This window comes from Aphelocoma coerulescens, chromosome 9 (assembly GCF_041296385.1).
Source record: "Aphelocoma coerulescens isolate FSJ_1873_10779 chromosome 9, UR_Acoe_1.0, whole genome shotgun sequence".
Classification (NCBI taxonomy): domain Eukaryota; kingdom Metazoa; phylum Chordata; class Aves; order Passeriformes; family Corvidae; genus Aphelocoma; species Aphelocoma coerulescens.
In genome coordinates, this window is record NC_091023.1 from 14,572,960 (window position 1) to 14,592,598 (window position 19,639).

Sequence of the window (19,639 nt, forward strand, 5' to 3'; positions counted from 1 at the left end):
TCCGTGTCCCCACATACATGTCCCCACATCCATGTCCCCACATCCGTGTCCCCCACATCCGTGTCCCCACATCCGTGTCCCCCATATCCATGTCCCCACATCCATGTCCCCACATCCATGTCCCCACATCCATGTCCCCCACATCCATGTCCCCACATCCATGTCCCCACATCCATGTCCCCATATTCGTGTCCCCCACATCCATGTCCCCACATCCATGTCCCCACATCCATGTCCCCACAGCCGTGTCCCCACAGCCGTGTCCCCACATCCATGTCCCCACATCCATGTCCCCATATTCGTGTCCCCCACATCCATGTCCCCACGTCCATGTCCCCACATCCATGTCCCCACAGCCGTGTCCCCACAGCCGTGTCCCCACATCCATGTCCCCATATTCGTGTCCCCCACATCCATGTCCCCACGTCCATGTCCCCACGTCCATGTCCCCACAGCCGTGTCCCCACAGCCGTGTCCCCACATCCATGTCCCCACATCCGTGTCCCCACATCCGTGTCCCCATATTCGTGTCCCCCACATCCATGTCCCCACGTCCATGTCCCCACATCCATGTCCCCATATCCATGTCCCCACATCCGTGTCCCCACATCCATGTCCCCACAGCCGTGTCCTCACGTGCTCCCCCGCCCCGCCCCCGCCGGAGCCCCGCCCCCTCGGCCCCGCCCCTCCGGCCCCGCGCGACACCCCGCGCTTCCGGCGTGGGGCGGGGCTGGCGCGTGCCGCGCCGCCGTCACTTCCGCTCCCGCCCCGCCCCGCCCCGCCCAGCGCGGCCGGCGCGTGCAGCCGGTTGGCGGCGGATCCGCTCGCGCCTCGCGAGGCAGCCGCAGCCGCGCGCGCGGCGGGCGGGGTGGGGGGGGAGCGCCGGTCCCGCGCCGGTCCCGCGCCCGCCCCGCCGGCGATGGGGCTGCGCTGAGGCCGCCGGTGAGTGGGGCCGCGGGCACTGCACGGCACGGCCCGGCCCGGCAGGTGAGGGAGGGTCCGCGGGCCTCCAGCGGCGCTCGCAGTCTCGGCCGCCCGCAGCGCCCTTCAGCCGCGCCGGCCGCTTCTCCGCCCGCCGCAGCTCCCGCGGGGCGGCCCGGCGCGGGCGCGGGGGTCGTGGCGGGGCCGGTGCCGTGGAGCGGGTCCCGCGGCCGGGGCAGCGCCGCCGTCCGGGGAAGGGGCGCGCGTGGCCGGGAGCGCGGGCCGCCGGCGAGTGCGGGCCGCCGGTGTCCGGACACGTGCGGCGCTGGCCCAGCGGCCCGGCCGCCCCTCCGCGCTGCCCAGGGGCCGCCCCGGGCTGTCGGGGCACCCTCGGCAGCTCGGGCAGCTCTCCCGTGCCGCTTTCTCTGTCCTCTCAGCCCAGCCCCCTGCTCTGCCGGCGGTCCCGGTTACCGAGCACCGCGCGTTCCGCTGCCTGGGCACACGTCAGCGTGTTCTGCAGTGGCGCGGTCGGTGGGGAATGCTGGTGATCGTATACCAAAGAGAAACTTTCGAATCCCAAGACGAGGACTCAATGCGTCTCATCCTTTATTCAGCACATGAGTCAGTGCGTTGTCCTGATGCTGATGAAGGTTATAGAGCACTTTCTATCAGCTGAGCTACGGGGACGGGGATCTCGCAGTGCGAGCGCCTCTGACAACCACTGCGTCATCCCTAAGAGGAGGCCTGTTTATGCTTTTTCAGGGATAAACAGCTACTAGGTGAATTAAACATTGAGAATTTAAACAGAATTGATACTTAAGGTGAAGAAAAACTTGAGTATCTACAGTATTGGCTCTGAAAGCTTGCTACTACCATCAGTGCTCTGGCTTGCCTGCTGGGATCAGTGTATCCCTGCAGGTGCTGTAGTTGGAAGATACTTTTGGAGCCCTTCAAGAAGCTGACACAGCATCGCCTCCAGCAGTGGGAGATGGTTAACTCTAAACTGTTCTAACATGAGTGATGGTAGTTGTCTGGCCACGCTGTCTGACTGCTTTCTCTTGTGAGGTTGCTGAGTTTTGTACCAGCTTTAGAATTCATTAATGTGTTTTCTTTGCTGTATGCAGTCACTGGAATTGTATGGTGTTTTCTTAGCAAGGGCAATCAAGATTATGTTCCATTTAGCCTATTCATTACTCTGGTTTTTTTGTCGGTTTTTTGTTGTTGTTGTTGTTGTAGGTGACTCAGCTGTTGTATGTATGAGATTTGTCCACACACTGGCTCTTCAGACAGGTTAGCAATATTTTTCAGCCATCAGTTCCATCATGTTTGAAAGAATTGCCACTTTTACCTTTTTTTAAAATTATATACAACACTGTTATATCCTGTAGAGTATTGATTTTCTTGATGTTGTGGAGAAACAGCTTTTTTGGCATTATTTAAATTTACTCTGTGGTATAAGTGTGGTCCTCATAAACTTAATGTCCCTGTATCAGTGTCATGGGTGAAGCAGTGCATCTTTATTACAAATATACTGAGGAAATGTTTGTCTTGGTATTTGGCATGACACTGATGGCTATGTACTGCTGCTTTTGTTAGCTGCTTTTTCTTGTTGGTTAATTACAGTTCCACAAATTTTAAAGAAAATATGCTGTGCCAACTTGGAACTGTACAATTGACTTGGAAATTTATTGGTACTGATCTAACTCTCCTGACTTCTAAGAAGCATATCATTAACATGACTTAGTGAAACAAAAATGTCATCTGTTGTTGGTGTACTCACCTGTGGGAAAGAACACTAGCTTTTGGCTACATGGAGTGTTCTAGTGTGGGCACCTAGGGCAGCTATGAAAAAGTGATGTGCTGCAAGGTTATCAGTTTTTAAAGTGCTTCAGAAAATGAGTAAGAGAGATCTTTTGGTTAACTTTGGTTTTGACCAAGGCTGACTGTTCATGACACAAGGAGGTATAAGCAGTGGAAGGGTCTGAGCAGTTCTGCAGACTCCAGCAGAGCTGCTGGACAGCAGCTACTGCCTTCCCAAATACCTCCCAAGAGCAGTGGTGCTGTTCCAAGCTCTGTTTGGTGTCTTCCAGTAGTGCTCTCTAGACTTTGAGCTCGTTTTGCTCTCCCCCCTTACATTTTTTTGTTAGTTGTCTTCTAGAGCATGGATCTGTTCCTGTATTTCTTTTTCATTTCATTCTAGTCTGGGGAGGACCTCATGGCATTGTTAGGCACTGATTCATCCATAACCTGGAGAGAGAGGGGTGAAAGGTCCTAGCTGCCTGGTCAGGAAGCTTGCAGTGTCTGCAAGGGAGCGTGGGGGCTGCCTAGCAGGAAGGGAAGTTGCATCATGATGTCTGAGTGATTGAGAAACTTCATGATTCAGGCCTGTTCTGCTCCTGTGCCATGTGACAGGCATGGGTCGTCAGACAAGCTATTTTGCTGGGTTCCTAATAAATTATTCTGAAAAAGGAAATTTAAAAAAATTCTGTATTGACATGGAACCCTCAGATTATTTCTTCTCATTTGCTTTGAGGAGGTAGTATCCTACTGTTTTCTATGTGGAGTATAAAACAGCCAACAAGACATTAATTTTCTGTGGGATGAAGACAAATTCCTTTTATTCTGTGGAAGTAAAATAACTTTTTATTGTTAAAGCCAGATCCAAGTTGATTGTCCAGGCTGTAGAGGAAATCTGTACTAGAACTGGGAACTGGCATGGAAAGGTCAGGTTTTCATTAAGCATTTTGACCATTGCACCCTTGTTCCTTTTTCTGGAAACCTTCAGATAGCGTTTGCTTTATTTCTGTAAACAACAGAAATCTGCAACAGGGGATTACTTTGACTTAGCTTGTCCAAGGTCTGTTGTAGAAATTATTACTTCTGTTGTGATAAATGTCTCTGTTGAGTGTTGTGCTCAGGCATCTTTAACTGCAGACCAGGGAGCATGGTTGTAACACTTTTCTTACTTAATGTCTGTGTGGTATGGACCTGATGGTAGCTAGCATGGAGAGAAGATGTTTCATTCCTTTATTGCCTTGTGAAACAAAGTCCTTTAGTTAAATCTTCTGAAACTCTTGAGTTCTGGAAATTAGAAATACAAGGTTTCCTTAGATTTAGTCAGTGCCCAAGCCTTATCAACATAACATGAAAATACGTGGTTCTGCCATGGGTGTTCAGGCTCATCTTTTGAATGTCTTCAAGAATTGCCTTGGAGAACAGATCTTGTATTTAAGTGCATGTTTTTTGGGCAGGGATTACTAGTCTCCACAGCATGGCATCTACTATGGGCAAACCTGCTTTGGGTTTGGAGTCATGCTGTTGTGCAGATGAGTAGGTTTTGTGGACTTTCAGTGGTGAAAAAAACCACAACATTTTGACTAGTGCTTGGATCTGGTTATGTTTAGCATGAGAGGGTTCATACAAGACAAATCCTAGCTCAAAAATCCTACTTTCACAATAAAACTTGAAAAAAAAGGTTTTAAATAACTGTAATGCTAAAATGTTTCCCTTTCACTGTTACACAATGAGCTAAAAATAGTTTTCATTCATAAAAAAGCTGCTTCCTTTGTTAAATAATCTGCATAGGAGAGAACAAAAGTTCATTTTGTAGTAAACTGTAGTTGTATTATAGCTCCAAGTCTGACATCTTTATTCCTGATTGAAATAAGACTGTAAACTTTAATTTATGGTGGCTGAAAAGCAGGCTTAAATACAAAAGGATGGGTGATTCACAGTCTCTGTTCAGGAGCTATGGATGTGATCTGCACAAAAAGCTGAAGTGCTGTGTCTTGCTGCTCCTTTTTTAAAATGTATCATTTCAGCACCATCTTCATGGAGCGCTGTGGCATGGATGGGATTGGGAAGGATTCTCCCTGGCCATGGAATCTTGCTGCTTGCTCTGAAGTGGTGCAGTATCAATCACATTTGTAATCCTGTCAAATTTACCAGAATTAGCTGCATTTGCGTTCATTCTGTATTTTCATTTTGTCATTGTGTGTTTTTAATTTGAAAGAATTTAGCCCTTTTTTTGGTGTGGTTCTGCTTTATTAGAATTGTGACATTGCATGGTTCATCTTAAAGCAGCTCTTTGGAAGAGGATGTGGTAGTAGAACTGGTAGCAAGTCCATTACTTTTTAGTTGGATTGAGATTTTTTTTGTGTGGTATTTAAGACTAAAAGGTGATCCTTCAAAATCAAAATACCCAACTCTTTCTTTTTTGACCTTTAGCCAAGTTATATGGCAGTGATATTTTCAGTTTAGAGGGTACATGCAGCAACAAAAATGGCAGCTCCTTTAGATTTTATTCTATCTAGAAGATGTCAAAATGGAAGGTGATAAATGGCAATGGCTGTGAAATCAGAGCTGATTCTTTTAAAGGGTAGGAGACAGAACAGTGTAATGGGAAGGCTTTTGAGAGAGAGAGTAGTAAGAGCAGCTTATATTGCAAGCTTTTACTGACTTGGGATGCAAGAAGAAAATACATGTAGAGTGTGAAAGTGAGTCACATTGTGAAGAACATGTGTAAAAGAGTGGTAGAGGCAGATATCACAAAGGCTGAAGTGCAAATGAAATTGCAAGTAGCAAGAGACATAAAAGCCAGCTACCTGTAAAAGCATGTTAGTAGTAGTAGTAGTAGTAAGACTGGGAAGTGTCTCACTTGATTCAGTGGGGAGCACATGTATCTACAGAAGCTGCAGAACATCTGAAGTGCTTAGGGCCTATTTTGCTTGTCTTCTTTCACAGTGTCATGCAGGTGCTTAATTTTATGAATATTTGTGACAAGGTAGTATTTTAGTATTTAGTATTTATACAGCATACTTCCACTAGATGTTTGTGTCTACTAGCCCTGATAAGTTTCACTGTACAATTCTCAAAACAGCTCAAAAATATTATCTAGAACTATGCAGAAGTACTAGAAGACTGGGAAAGGGTGAGTCTTCAGACAGTTACAAGGGAAAAGAGCTGAGGAAGATGAGTTGCAGTCTGACAGTTCAGTTTGTCTCAGTTTTTTCCATCAGTTGAGATTAATAAGCAAACATTCTGTTTTCAAGTGCTTGGAAGATACAGCAGCATGAACTGATTTGTGGGAAAAGTAATTGTGTCTGAAGTCTTAATACCTTTTTACTGCAGAGCAGCAGGCGCTGTGGCTGTAGCAGAGGCAATGGAGGTTTTGTCTCCTGAATTAATTGATTGATTTAATAAGGTTTTCCTCATTTTAATGGCCTCATAAGTAAATGAAGGCATGATCTGGGGGTAGATGATCCTATCTGGAGAACTGTAATTAACAATCCAATGTTAAAGTGAGAGGTTATCTTAAAGGATTGTGTCCTGGGTATGGTTGCCTTTAATGAAAACATTAGTCAACTGGCTGATTAAATGTGCTTACTAAATTCTCAGGGACTGTGTGTTGGAGGACATGATGAGAGTTCAAAATAACCTGAAACATCGTGTGACATTCAATAGGGGCAAATGCAGAGTACTGCACTTAGGCAGAAATTACCAGCTGTGGAAATGCAGGGTGAGGAATAACGGGTTAGCTACTAGAAAAAGGACCTGGGGGTGTACTGGATCACAAGTTGAACATGAGTCAGTGTCATGCTGTTTTCAGAGAAGACAAATATCTTACTGGGAAGTTTAAACAGGAGTATTGTCTGAGAGATGTAAAGTTTAAATCCGTTGGCTTTATTTGCTGTTGATGTACAGTCTGTGCAGACAGCATCTGTTTTGGGTGCCAAGATTCAAGAAGCATTTGGACCACTTGGAAGGAGTTCAGAGTAGAGAAAGTGAGTGATCAGAGTTCGAGGAAACAACTTCATAAATGTGGAAAAAAATCCAAGTTATTTTGGCAAGAGATGAGGAGTTTAGGGAGAATGTAAGAGATTTCAAGTATTTAAAAGATTTGTAAGAAGGAAATGCTATTTTCAGTGACCATGATGGACAGGTTGAAATGGGATTAAGTTTCATCATGGAAAACACCAATTATACTTTTAACATTCCTCACAGTAAAAATAGTACTTTAAGATGTCTTTACTTGTGGCCATGAAGAACAAGTTTGTGTGTTTAGAAAGAATGGTATATGGTTTAGGTTGGAGAATAGACAAAACTCACTATTAATGTCCCTTTCGTCTCATTTTATAGGATTCTAGTTTTAGTTGATGTCAAGTTTGAGCCAATGAGGGGGAAATACACAGGATTCTTTTTGTCAATCTCTTGGTAGTATCATGTGTGTTTAGATCTTGTACAGGTTCAAATGGTTAGAACTGTGGTGCTTGTATTGGTTTGGAAACATATGGTGTACTGGATGTTACCTCCTTCTCTTGGATGCTGCCTCCTGCAGACGGAGCAAGTTTTATTGTGCTGTCAGGATGTTCTAAACCTCCATGGTGAAGGTACTACATGGTCACAATGTCTGTGTGAGTTAAGCCTAGCAGAGCACTGATGAGTTTCCATTCATTTTAGTAGTCTTAGTAGCTTTCAGATTATTGCTTTAGACTCAGGTGATAATCTTATAATATTTCTCATCCATAGTGACAAAGATCTGCCTTTGGCTTTGAAGATCTCTTTGCAGTTCCCCTACTGTGGTATATTCACCACTACAGGGAGCCTAACTGAGGATGGACCCATTGCAAACTCAAAAGTCCAACTGCAAGTATAGCCATGCTATTTTATATATAATTATTTTTATGCACTGTTATAATTGCTTTTGATTGTCTGCAGTAGACTGCATGACAAAACAAAGGATCCAGCTATTCCTTCTATTTCAGCAATTGATTTGTAACATAACTGGAATGTGTGAAAACACTTCAATTAATCCTGTGCATTTTGCTGTCATACCACGTCTCCAAATCATTGAAGAAAAGTACAGTTGCCCTTATGAACTCTGCCCTTAAGATCTGCCATGGTGTTTCATGTCAACAATAGCAAGAGTTTATTTTCTGCTGGCTACATTTAATGCAGCAGTAGATAGCAGGAGCTGAAAGGTCGATGACAGGGATAATGGTTGGCCTCCAATAGGGAGATTGTACAGTTAAGTTACACTACCTGCCTGACCTTACCTTTACCCCATAATAATATTTATTGAACTGTAGAACTTTTGTGTACAGGTTCATTTCCTGAAAAGTCCTGTTACTGTTTGCTAGAAATTTTTTTTTCTTTGAGCAGAGGGATAATTTTTCTTACGTCTGTTTCTCAATCAGGGGAACTATTTCTATCTTAGAGGCATGGAGGGTTCTTAACATATCTGCAGTTGTCACTAAGTTGTGAAGGCTTGATCCAAAGCCCAGTGAATTTAAAGGGTTGTTCCACTGGCTTGAGTGGTCTTTGGCTGAGGGTGCTGCTGTCTGGAAGCAGTGCTTCTGTCACTAGAGCAGTACTCCTGATCTGACAAGCCAGCAGAAAGTTCTTTTCAGACCAACTGGTAATTCAAATGGAAACATAAAAGGGCTGTCAAATGTGCAGTCTTGCAGAGTGCATTCTTCAGATTAACCCTATCTTCAGTTGGTCCATTTGGTGAGGACCTCAAAACCTTAAGTAGTGCATTGAGAGAGGGTCTCGACATTGCTTCCCTGCATCATAGCCATGCTTTATTGCTAGAGGCAGCCTACTGAGCTGTAATGCTGGCAGTATAGAAGATGTGTGTTGTGGTAAGGAGTAATGGTGTTGAGTCCAGTTCGGACAGCCAGACTTTAAATGCCAGCAGTGTATGGATGAAACACAGCTTCTGCCTGTTTGTTACAGTTGTACTGCTGTGATGGCTTTCTACCCCTTGGGTGAGATCAACCTGTGGTGAAGGGCATGTGTCTGGAGCAGAGGCACATGTAATGTGTCTGAGTGAAGTGAAGCACTTGGAAAACTGTTGTTGCATTTCAATGTTGGTTGAAAGTCTGCTTGTGTTCCTAATTGCTTAATTTTCCTTAGTTCGTCTACAAATTTTAATTTTTGTTAGCAATATAGGTTGCAGTTTTTTATAACTTCTCCAGCAGAAATAACTTTAGTAATGAACAGGCAAAAATGTAGGAACACACAAATTTCACCATGCACATTGCATGCCTTTTGTAGGGCAAGAGCACAATGAAAAATAGCTTATGGTCTTGTTAGCCTGACAGAGTCCTTACTCAGTAGTGTGCAGATGGAGGTGTCCTTATAGAACTCTTCCTTCTGCCACCCTTTCCATTATCCAGCAAAATCCCTTCCCCAGAGAGAGACAGGTTTTTTCAGTAGGAAGACTGTTGGCATAATTGTATTCTGAGCATGTACTGTGGAGGATTTTTATGCCTTAAGATGGTACTGGTACGCTGCTAGCATTTGTAATCCCAGTTCTTAGCCTGTGCTTATTTCAGTAGTGACTGTCTGCTGTGTTAACTAGCAGCTGTCTCTTTGCTGGAGATGCTGTTCCACATAAGTCCATTTCTGGAACAGGTCATAGGAATCTGGCTCTGGTTTCAGTGCAAGGTGTTTTGAATTAGTGTAGTCTGCACCTTACATTTAAAACAAATGTATATTCTCAGTTTCCTGCTTGCTGTCATCCTCTGCTGGCGTAATGTCTGTGAAGAAACAGTATCTTAAATGCCATAATTGTCTGTGTAGCTGAAGTGTGATAACACTTGTATGTAACATGGATGGGTGTGGTGGAAGAACTCACACAGCCTATAGTCAAACAGTAGTGCTGGTTGATGAGGTACTGTCAAAAGAAGAATGCATTGGGTTGAGAATATTTTAGTGTGCACCCTAAGAAAATACTTTCTGTTGGCCTAGCTTAATGGAAGTAGTTCACCTTTTGTAAAGCTCACTTTTCTTGGAGACTTGTAATTTTTGGTAGTGCAGACATTGAGCTATACCCAGGCACTTGAGTTTGCTAAGCTTGTGAGGCAGTATTTTGTGGTGAATCATCTGCATGGTGTTTTGCTCTATCCTCCTGTCTTACCTATGTTAGTTTCCTGAAGAGTGTGTTTTATATCTCTGCATCCCTCTATCAGTGACAGCCTGGATCTTTGGATACTAATTTTGATTTTAGCTGGGTTAGTGTTTTTTTAATTTTGAAAGTGTGGTAGTATATACAGCTATGAAAAAGGGCTTGGTACCTATAATATCAACCTGAAAGATAGTAAAAATACAGTGACTTGTGCTTGATTCTTTTCTTAATTTCCCATAGAAGTAAGGTAATGTTCAGAGCTTCAGTCTTTTTCAAAGCATTTTTGATTATTTTGCTTATATTCAGATTAAGTAGTTGTTTGGCAATTTCCTTTTCTGAATGCTGTAGCCAAGGAGAAACCGAAGTGCACGTTCATAAAGTTAATAGATTGAGGGTCAAAATAAGGGAAAAATGAATCCTTCTCTATGAACTCAGGAGTTCTGTGTATAATGTTGGCAGGCTTAAAATGTGCCACAAAATAATTTAAAAAACCCCAGGAAAAGTCCAGTTAGTACTAAATAAGGTGATAGGGTATTTGGCCCATAAAGCTCTTGAACTAAAAGTCCCTGGGACTGGAGACTGTGCACTGGGGAGCATCATTACGTGACTCTCTTTGTGCTGTCTCCTTGACAGCAGGGGAAATGCACGTTTTATCTGACCTTTCTGGCCTATTGTTTTGTTGCTCTATTAGCCTTCAGCCCAGCTTTCTGTTCTTCTGTGCCTTTGATACAAAGGGTATGGAGTTAAAGCTACTTGGGCATTTAATGTAAGTGGCAAGTCCTCAGTGGTGCTTTAGGAAGCTGACCTCTGCTTTCACCTAACATTTATGAAAAAGCAAGGCTGAAGGGGGAAAGCTGAGTCGAGCATCTGGATTAGAGCTATCTGGGAAGAGGCTACTTCAGAATATTTGGCTAGACAGTGATGATATTTCAGTTAGTGAGGTCAATGCTTGAGGAAAAAGCACTCCTTGATACACTTCATGTACCTGAAACATTTCAGTCTTGCTTTTAGGAAACTAACTTTCCTCCTCCACAAAGAGAAGATGGATACAGTTACACCTCTTAGTACTGTTACAAAAAATTTTATAGGCTAGGAGAGAGAGAAAAGTTCTGAAAAAGTTATTTCAAACAGATAATGTTGCTCTAGACAAGATATTTAAAGGCAGAATTTTTCCTTTAAGGTAAGCGTGCAGGATAAAAGTTAACTATAAATGGACTGATAAGCAAAAGCTATTACTTATGGGAGAAGCAAGTCTCAAGACCTTTACTGATGGTCATTAGGACTGAGAACATTGCAGCAGTTGAAGGGATATTCCTTGTCAGATTTCTGCAGTCTATTTCCATTATACAGATGTCTCCCACTGCTGATGCTGTGGAAGTCATTCCCAAGGGGCACAGAAGCACTGCACAGTGTCATTTAAATTGAGCTGTTTAAGGTAGTGATGAAATGTAGTAGAATGCGGGGAGTTATTTGAATTTCATGGATTGTAGAAGTCCTTCTCTGAAATATAACTGTTTACTAAATCTCTAAAGCTCTTCTGGATTTGTAGGACTGGTCTGAATGACTGGGACGTAGTAGCTAGATGGATGTGGGCCAAGGTTTACATTACAGGCATGGAAGCATAGAGTTAAATGTTACAGTCCTGTATGTCTGTTCTGTTCTTGTCTTTGTCAAACTTCTTTTCATGGAAACAGGGAGCGCAACTTTTCCCCCTTGGTTTTCTCATCTTGCCTCATATGGTAGTTCTGAGAGTAAATTAATCATCTTCAGGAGCTAAGCTGTGAGGTTCCATAAATTCCTGTGCATAAGAAAATTGTCCTCTACAGCAGTCCAGTCTCGGAATGGAACTTTTTTGCAGATTTTTCTGGTAATTATTTCAGTTACTGTGAGATCAAGACAAATAAATTGTCATATGTGCCATCTTAAATTGAATTTAATTCTTTTACACAGTCTTTTAACTTGAATATTTAGTGTTGTTATATGATATTTAGATATTAGAGTTTTAGCGATTCCCGTCTTGCACAGTATTTCTGTTGATTGACGAGTTGTTTGCACACAAGAGCTCTTTCCTTGAAGTGTTTCTGGTCTAAGTAAAGTGAGTGTGCCACATACTTCAGACTTTGTCAATTTATTGACTACTTCAAAAAATTGTACCTTCAGTAAGCATTAGAAACCCCAGGTTTAATATATAGATTCTCTTACGAATACTTTTTTAGAAATGAGTACAATTTGATGCTATTTCTATTATTCTGGAATATACTCTTGTGTTATGTACATTTAGTAGTTACATAGTTGAACTTAAAACTCCCTTAGTTTTACATTTTGACTTCAGGAAACTGAAGAAATACTGCTGCTTTGTCTGAGCATGCTTGGCTGAAAGCAGTGAAAGGTACTAAGTCATAATTAGTCTGGGAAAGGAAGACGTGAAAGCCAATTGCTAGCTTACGATGAGTATGACTGCTGTAGTCATAGCTGTATGCCACTATATGTGCTTCTGAGGAAACAAAAGTTAAATGTATAAACTTTAGAGGAAAGTTCATCTCTTGTGATTAGTCTGGTTGTGCTTGATGATCTCCTTGCAGATGAAGAGAAATTTAATTCAAATGTTCTTATGTTAACCTCAAAAGTATTTTCCAAGAATATAAGAGGAAGAGGAAAAAAAGTCATTGCCTCCTTTTATTGAGCATCCATACTACAAAAGCAAATATATCCCAGGAAACAGATACTCTACATCACACAATAAGGCGGCAGCCACACAGGAAAGGTTGGGCTCTTGGCACGGCCCCTAAGGGGAAATGCTTCCTTGAAAGGACCCATTGTTGCTGGGTCCAGGTCTTCAGACTCCCAGTTCTCCTCTAGAATGGCTGCGGGTCTCTTGGTGCTGGGATGGGGCATCTTTGCCATCCCCATTATCTGACCATAATAGTCTTGGTTACTTAATCACATAGAAGGGCTGAGTAAAGTTCACGCCTCAAGTGAGAAAGGAACGTTTCTTTGGAAACAGCTTCAGTGCTCAGCTATTGAGAACTCACGCTGGGTGTAATGGCGCCATGCCTTACCCAAGGTATTTGGAACAGTTTAACTTTCTCTTCCAAGAACAAACAAAACACAGTCTGTGAATTCTAACCCAAATGTCTGGTATACTCTTCCAAGAGAGAAAAGAACTAACAAGCATCCAAAATAAATGTATGCTTTGTTGGATTTCCTGACTGTGGGACATGTCTTCATTCCCTTGTGGCAGCTAGGTAAGAGATCCAGATCTGAAAGGAAACGGGTAAAGACTGCTTCTGTGAGCCTGAGAGTAAGAACAAGCTTTGGGTGATTGTGATTTTTGGTGCTTGGTTTTTCAGTTTAAAATTTTCATTAGTGTGCATAGCTGCTGCTTAAAGTAAGATAAATGAGATGCTGAGGTTAGGTGGTAAAATGCTTAACTCAATGTCCTTGAGATGACCAACAGCTTTCCTAATTCCCTTCCAACCTATCTTCAACCTCTGCATTGCTGCTACATTAAAAACAAATTTCTAAGTGGTCTGAAAATAATGATCTGAAGAGCAGTTAGAAAGTAAGTTTTGAGTGTAGTATTGGCTATAGCACTTTGTTATCATGATGAATTGACATACTGAGTTTATTGTTAGATGTAGAATTATCTTTCCTTAATGTAGCCTGTACTCTACTGTAAACATTGCAATTGCTATTACAGCCCGCAAAAAGTATACTTTACAAAGAATACACTCTACAAATGTAAATACAATTTTGGTTTGGTGATTGTTGGATACAATGGTCTTCCTTAAGCCTAAACACAGAAACAAAAGCTTGTATTATAACAGAAAGCCTAAGATGGGAAGTGATAAAATAGGTATTGAGTGGAGGGCTTTGTTAAAATTTAGCTCGTGTACTTGTAAAATTTCCATGTATTCATTAAACTATTATGTCATTCTTATTGTTAGAGCTTGGTTAGTTGACTAAAGTGTTAAGCTTTGTTTGTAGTACAAATTATAACCTTAACTCCTTTCAAAATACAGTTGAAGGATTTTCGATCTTCCATAGTTATTTTAGTTTGTATGTCTTACCCAAGCATCTGTTGTACATTATGTGGATAACTTTGTATTTAAGGGCTCAGCTGCAAGTTACTGGAGAGCCATAAACTGCATCAGTTCCCATATTTGTAAGGTGCATTTCTCAGGATGAGGGTGCCTCTCAAGTAGAGTATCTCTTGTGTTTGTAAACCACATGCTTACAAAAATACAGATATGTTCAAATAATACTGAAAGCTTTACAGGTGCATTTAAACTACGTGTGTAAGCTCACGGTAGTGCATGTTGAAGTAAAAATCATAACCTTTATGGTCACAAAAGTGTGATAGCCCCAGGCCTTTGGCTAAGTGGTGTATCACCTGTAAAGGGATCTGTTTGAGTTTCAAGGTGGTCTTTGACATGCGTTTTATGTTTTGGGGACTGGCAAAGAGGCTCTCACGTGTGGTGTCAGGCTTGCCTGGTGGTGTGAGACATCTCTAGCATTGTGCTGCAGCTCAGACATATGGATCCTTCCAAGTCCAGTAGCAAAATGCACATGGTACACACCATGGTGTCCTGGGTACCTGCAACAGTGGTGCATATCAGAGAAGCAAATAATGTGGGGTGGAGGCATACTTGTATACAGAATCTCCTTGGAGACTCAGAAACCAAAAAGAACAACGTGGAAACTCTTTCCTTTGAGGAGGTACAGAGACTAATGATGAATCCTGATTACAGATGGTTTGATGACAAGATGTCATAAGGTGCATTTTAGCAGGACTTTATTATAGCTGTTTAAATAGATTTCAAGATTTTTAATTGCAAGTGTATTAAATGGTCCTTTTTTCATTCTGAGTGGCTGCAAATTCTGCCCGTCTGTTTCAAAAGCTGCCAGTGGAGAAATTTTAGGAAATAATACATTATTTTTATAGATGCTAAAAAAAAGTAAAGGAGAAGGACTGAAACATAAATATAGGACTTATGTCCAAGACACTGTGGGCAGAAATTTTGGTTCCATCCCTTGCAATGTTGTGTTCAAATTTGCTTTTTTGGTGATTGATTTTTAGCGTGTGCAATGTATTATGAAATACATTTTAAGAAGAATGTGCTTGTAAATATTTTTTTCCTGATCCTTACATTTCCTTAACCTTGTGTCCTCGTCCATTTATTTATTTTTACAGCATGTTTTAATTGAAATTAGTGTTTTAGGTTCAGCTTTTCAGGTATTGTCTGTGGAACTCATTGGCAGTTGGCATGGGCAGGAGCTGCAGACTCAAGTAGTAATAGCTGATAAGACTTTTCCTTCTATTTTTATAGCTCCATTTAAAAGTGTGCTTTTTCTGAATCATGGTCTCCTAAGCTATACCTAGAACTTCTTTCCTTGCCTGCTGGCAGTTCTGACATGAGGATAAATATTGCAGATGCATTGAAAGCAGATGTATCGAATGCAACTTTGCATGGCCAGTGCTGCCAAATGTTGTACAGACCAAGAAGTCTCTTTAGCACAATGGCAGAGGTGGTCTTGGGTCAAGAACAGGTTTTTTCAGTGTGCCTAGAAATGTTTTCATGGCCCATGGAAAAGAAGTTCTAAATCTTCTGGAATAATTTTGAAGAAGCATTTTCATTGTTTTTTACTGCTGGTATTTAGGTAAGAGGTACTGTGTTTTTTATGCAGATAGGCATATTATAGCATTTGAATTTCGAAATACATTTAATATTCAGAGCATCTTGGCATTTGGCCTGAGGTATGTATGAGTACAGAACCGTCTCCTTGGATGTGCCAAATGGTCTTGTGCAACACCTGATGCACAGCCCTTGTAAGGTGATGTAGAAAGGTGGCTTCTATGGCAGGGCAAAAGGATACAGTTTTGATCATTCTGTCAGTCACTTAGGAAAATGAACTGCCATCCTCTTCTGCTAATGGTCAGCTATCACCCAGGCTGAGTTTTCATCTTTCCTGAGAAGTCGGATGTATTTCAGATGGAATATTTTCTTAGAAGATACATTCATTCCTCTTCCTGGCCTGTTATGGCTCTTCCAGTTTGAGTATTTCTTCAGTTTTAATTTCATTACTGCCAGTATGGCAGAGATTGAGCATTAGCTGGTGTTTTGTGTATGTGAAGCAATTCTTTTACCTCCATTTTAGGCCCATTGCATGAATCAAAGAAAACTTTATTACTATAATGTTTGGAAAAAATAGATTGTTTGGTAACTGATCTCAGTGTGTGGGAATCTCATGGTACTGTAACAAGAATAAGTGGTTACCCTAGTGGTTTACCCTAGTGGTAAACATTGCCTTTGTAAAGTCTTTTCCCTTGTAGGGTTGATTTCTTCTTGGGGTAAATTGTTGAAAGTATAGCTCTAAAGTGCAGAAATTTTGAATTTCTGAGCGACCTAAATAATGTTTGGCTTTCCAGTTGGAAGAAAACCCCCTTTTTTTTCCTGTGTTTTGGCAGCTAGTTGGGATACAGTTGAAGATGATGACTTTCAAGATGTTTTTTATTCAGAAATATGAAAAGCTTTTAATGACATTGAACTATGTAGAAGCTTAATTTTTAACCACAGAGGTGTAAGATGTCTCTTATTGGAGGATGCAATTGTTGTAAATAAGTTCTGGAAGAAGAGTTTTAGTGCTTTAGTAGCCTGTTTGGACCCAGGAGAGTCACTTGCTAGGACAATATCTCAGATATCAGGAATAGGAATCGTGTTTGATTGTTTTCTAGACAGGTCAGTCAGGTTTTTTTTTTTCTTAATTTTCTTTCTGTATTAGTTTACTTTGATTTATTTATTGAGAGTGATTGCATAGGGTGCTGAGGAAGATTGACTCTTTGCACAGAGGTGAATTTGAAGTTTGGCCTCTCTCATATGTGTCTCTTGCTTTTTCTGTCTGCCTTGCTACATCTCTTCATTTGCCTTTAGTGTTCTTGTCAAAGCAGAGCTGGTTGAGGCTTGTCTTGTATAGAAAAGTACCTTGTTTCTGTGATGTTCAGGTTGTGACAAAGTTCACTTTCTTAGCTTTGTAGCACTCAGTCTCTAAAGGTCGTCTGATTTGGTGTGTGTGATCGCTTCATTATGCGCTGTGATAAACTGCAAAATGCTGAGTGAGAAATGTGCGCATTTCTGACCTGCTGCCTTGAGCTCCTCAATGTGGATGTTGTTGTCTTCTCTCGCAACCGCTGTAAATACAAGGAAGGGTTTGGTCAGAAGCATAGATGCTTTTAGCTGAGCAGATAGTATCAGGGCTTGTGCATAGCCCTGCAAGTGTCTGCAGGCTCCTGGGGAGGCATTTGTTGTTTGAATAGAAGGAGCTGGACCGGGCGGCTGATGCTTGGAATCGCAGCCTCTGCGCCAGCCCGGCCACAGTCCTGCAATTGTTCAGCCACACTGGAGGGAAGAGGGAAAAAAAAAGCAACATTCCAAGCAGTGCCAAATTTTCTTTGATATGTTAATCTTTTGATAACAGTTTGAAAAGCCCTTGGAGACTTTTTTTAGATTTTAGACAAAATAGTTCATTTGTCAGGACTTCCCTTGTAGATAGGGTCTCTGTTATTAAGAACTGCCTCGCTAACTCATGGTAACAAAAGCAAGTGCAGAGGACAGCTGCTGGACTGCTTGTTGGTAAGAGAAACTATTAGTTATCACAGGACTTTTTACAAATATCTGAAAAGAATAAAATAGGGAGTGTTTAAGATACAAATGTGTAAGTTTACTCATGCATTTTAAGCAGACAGATGACAAGAGCATAAGAAAAAGTAATAACCAGATAATTTTTATGTGTATCCATACATGGATTTTATTAAAGACTTCATCTTTAAAAATTACATTTTAATCTGAAAAATTTGGGGTTTAAATTACCCAGTGATTGCAGGAGATATCAAAAGTTTCTTCTTTTGTAGTTGTAATTTGTCCATACTTTAAAGATTTTCTCTTGAAGCTATGAAACTTCCACTTATGTTGAAAAGCTGGAAGAATAAATAGATGGCAACGATGTGCGTATGAATTAGTTTTTAAGGATTGTGGAATTGGGACAAATGTTGAGGACAACGAGGGAAGATTGTCTTTGCTTCCCACCCCCCAAATCAAACTCTAAGGGTAAAATGTGCACTGAAATAGTTTGCTGATGACGCCAGCTGTTTGAAAACTGACTTGAGGTAAGCCAGTAAGTAGTCCTTTGAAAGTGTGGTTTGCAGAACTCTTCAGGTGTACTGATGGAGACTTGCTCTGGTGCTTTTAGAACAATTTCCTTAATGAATATGCCATGAGTTCACTTGCACCTTTTATACTATTGATACAAATGTTTGTTACTTACAAATATTTTGGTACAGTTGCTTGGTATCCTGGTTGTTTAGTCAGGATAGATGAACAAATGCAGAGTGGTGCAGTAATTGAGAAAAGGTGCAGCATTGTCTTCACTGTGAGGGATGCATATAGTTTTAAGCTCTGTACTCTGCTGTAATTTCTTCAGTGATCAGATTTGTGATTTATTTTAGCTCCAAAATAGTATCAACTTAAATCTGAAGCTGCAGGTGCTGTCCTGCTCACAGCTGCATACTCTTCAGGACAGTAACAAATTGGAAATGCTGTTCAAATGCTATTTAATTTTGATATACTGTATTTTGTAAAGTTGCAGATTTACTGTTTAAGCTTGTGACTCAAATGTATGCTCTTAGAAGTACTTACAGTTCAGACACTGTTCAGCTGATCTCTAGACCATTTGTTAAATTTATACCTACATTGTTATAAAATGTTGCAAGTGATTTAATTCTCTTAATCTCAGTGGCAAACAGCATTTTCTTTTACAGACCTTTTGGTATTTCTGACTTCTCTGACTCTAGAATATGCTTAGCTATACAATAGCAACTCAGTAAGTAAAAATTATGAGTGGAATGATAGTAACTTTCACCATTTCCATTGGTTAAAAGTTCTTTCCTTAAAAGGTTCCTATTCTCAGTTTGTTAAAAGGGGAGAGGATTTCTCTGGCTATTCACTCCAGGGAACTTGGCTTGGGGAGAGGCTGAGTGGTGGCTTGTAATGTGCATCAGAGGCACATTATATTTGGATATTCCCATGTTCATATTGCTTATTGCAAGTGGATTTCAACCTCACTTCAATTTGAGTACTAGCAAAATGTCCTACTCTCTCATGGTCTGAAAAGTCCAAGGTTTATATTTAAACCTTGAATTAAAAAGTTAAAGTAGACAAATGTTTAATTCCCCATCATATTATAGAAGAAAGGAAGTAAAACTCAAATGCAGATTGTTAAAGTCTCTTCTGCATTGGTAAGGTTTTTTCAGTCTGACCCAGCAGCCTGAAGTCACTCAAGGAGGCAGCCCTGGGGAGTCCATGTGGTGGTATTCAACCCCAACTTTCAGCAGGGCAATGGGAGACAAACCCAAAGCAGTTATGCATTTGAGCTTTTGATGATAAGCTTGGGCTGATGGTGTGCCAGAAGGGATGAGATTGGAGGAAGAGTGCAGTTCTTTGCTGGGGAATAAGAATAATTTTCGTGACCCATCAACAAAGAAAATATCTCTATAATGCTTTTTAAGTTTAGAGATTTGAATTTGAGTTTTAATATGGAAAATTACCAGCAGTATGTGCCATGTTGAGAATGTGTGTTAGTTGAAGGTTGTTCAGTAAATGAGTCTGTATGAAATAATGCAGATGGAGTTAATGATGTGAGTCAGAAATAGCCTCCTAATTCTCCTCATGTATTCCCTGTCTGATTCTACCCAGCTGTTCAAAGAGCTTACTGAATCACAGGCATTATTGCTAGTGCTGAGATTTCCTTTCG

At 41.4% G+C, this 19,639-nt stretch overlaps 1 protein-coding gene across 2 annotated transcripts in view; it reads left to right on the forward strand.

The window, feature by feature from the left end:
- The first annotated feature begins 863 nt into the window (after positions 1 to 863).
- Positions 864 to 19,639, forward strand: part of ATP13A3 (ATPase 13A3) — a 58,135-nt gene continuing 39,359 nt past the window's right edge. The window contains exon 1 of one of the 2 annotated variants that reach the window (XM_069023995.1): positions 864 to 942. The gene's annotated coding sequence lies outside the window, so the exon portion shown is untranslated. Of the gene's footprint in view, positions 988 to 19,639 lie in introns of both variants that reach the window. The other variant, XM_069023994.1, reaches the window with a different exon arrangement.